The following is a 2,500-nucleotide window of genomic DNA, read 5'->3' as shown; positions in this document are numbered from 1 at the left end:
TCAACTGTACCCGTTAGCATCTTTACATTGGTTTTACATAGTGAAATTAGCACTACAGGCTAGCGTCTAAACTGTCCCCTTCTGGCCAGATCACACATTGATAAAGATTTTTAAATGGTTTTAACTGTTATGATATCAGGAAATATGTCTGCTTTTAGAGCACATATCATGGCTTGCTATCATGTAACTTATATCAAGAGGATAACTACTGGTCAGTAGATAGGCTATTCATTGTTGAAGGACCCTAGTGAAGTAAATCTGACCTGTCGAAAACAGCATTTTCCCAATATCTTTGGATCTGCGTTCTCTGCTGGTTTCAAATTTCCCATGATCTAAGAGGATAAAGATGCGCATGTCCACAGCAAAAAGTAGATCAGTTACGTGGTTACCCAGAGATATTTGGTTTGTCTCAACTGTACCCTGTACTCAACTGTAAAAAAGTAATGTGTAATAAATTCAGAGCTTAAATAAGTATACTTAATTTTGAGTCAAATGTCACATTTGTCCTATGGTGTGACTGAGGCAAGCCTGGTTCTCCATATTAAAACATTTTTAAATAAATAATCAAAGCTCAATCATTTGTCTAAACAACCCTGGCATGTTTTTCAAGGTGTCTATTTTAGCAAGTGGCAATGCTTAATTTTTTTCCTGTTTTTCTGAGACCGTATGGACTTATGAAACTTTGTCGCATGAAAACAATGTCCTGTGGTGTGACATCATATTTTTGGTTAATTCTGTGGATAATTATCTATTGTTGAAGCTCCAGCGGTACATAAATTGTGACTTTAGACCCTTAAGAAGCCAATGGCAAGGGTGGATTTTAGATTTTTCTCTCAGAGTTCTTCAGTCAATCAATTATGTTTTCTTACCACAAGATGTATTAGTTTTGTAGTCCTTTGGTGTGACAGTCATAAAATACATTTTGACAATAGTGTATATTTTTCATATTTTTTTCTTATGTAGATGTATGAAAATGCATCTTACTAAAGGTGAAATTGTATTTCAGTTGGCAACGACATGGCTTTAAATTAACTCAAAAGCTCAAAAGTCCTATGGTGTGATGGTAAAAGTCCTATGGTGTGGCACTTTGGAGTATCACACCAAAGGACAAACAGGTCACACCAATGGACTAGATATTTGAGAAATAGCTTTCAAAACAACTGGTAGTACATATTTTTTTTGTTTTGTTGTTTGACTAGATAAATATTGTGTATTCAAATTACTTATTCCTTTATTGGCCTTTGGAATTTATACTTTGATGCATTGTTGATGAATATTTGCTGTTGATTTTAGATACTGTCAAATGATATAAAATGTCATTAATGGTGCTTTGACACCATAAAATATAACGGTAACAGTGAAGGAAAGATCAGTGAGAGAGTATATAGAGGAGTATAGATGAATAAAGTATGCTGTGGAGAGCTCAATATACAGCATAAATGTGCTGTCCAGCTTGAGATACCAAACAGGCACTGGCCACTACACACTACAGGTTCAATGGTGTGACAGTCATAGCATACCTACAAAAGTGTGATGGCCATGTCGAGGTCACCCTTCAGTATGAGTCTTATGAGCTCTGCAGGTTACATTCAATGACCGCATGGCTGTCATTAAGAGTTACGATAGGCTGATAATCGATGATTCAAAGACTTATATTGTAAAGTGTAGGTCCGTATTGACTACAACATTATATTATGATCAAAAGACAAAATAATCATGTTGATATATTTGTTTCTGGCTCAGTTTTGCATTTCTGTCCTTTAGCGTGACATGAATGTCCTACGGTGTGACATGTTTTAAACGCTCAAATATTTGTTTGAGCTAAACAATATGTTTGATAAACACTGAATATTGCATTAGGGAAGAACAAATTATCGTCCCTGAAAAGGTAGTATAAATTCGGACAATTTTGAACATTTAAAAGAAAGATATCCCTGTTTTTCCTCGAAGGTTTCTTATAATCTCCCATCTAATGGGAAAAAAAATACTTAAATGGTAATTTCTCATTAAATTAAGACTTTAAAAAATTGCAATAAATATGAAGAGTGTAACAATGTTCATAAAACTCCATCAAGCCATTTCTACATTACTTAATATATTTATTTCTTAACGTCACACCAAAGGACATATTTTCAGCAAATTGCTTTATCAACGTAAATAAATAATCAATGAATAGACCAACATTGTGACCACTTGGATTTTTTGAAAGATTAATTGCTGCACTACGTAGACATATACTTTTTTCCCTCATAAACAATGTTTTGTGAAAAAAATGTTTTTTGCTGCCTATCCGTCATCTACCCATGCATGTATGTGTGCGTGTGCATGCTCCATAATTTCTTAATCCGCCCCTGGCTCGTGTGTGTGTGTGCGTGTGCGTGTGCGTGTGCACGAGTGTGTGTGCATGCGTGTGTCTATCTACGTGTGCATGTGTGTGATTTTGAAGAGCCTGATGTCTCTGGCCCAGAGAGGATCAGAATGTAGATGCATGTTTAATCAA

Source organism: Engraulis encrasicolus, chromosome 4, assembly GCF_034702125.1.
Source record: "Engraulis encrasicolus isolate BLACKSEA-1 chromosome 4, IST_EnEncr_1.0, whole genome shotgun sequence".
Classification (NCBI taxonomy): domain Eukaryota; kingdom Metazoa; phylum Chordata; class Actinopteri; order Clupeiformes; family Engraulidae; genus Engraulis; species Engraulis encrasicolus.
The sequence above is the reverse complement of the archived record's forward strand: the minus strand, read 5'-3'. Positions refer to the sequence as shown.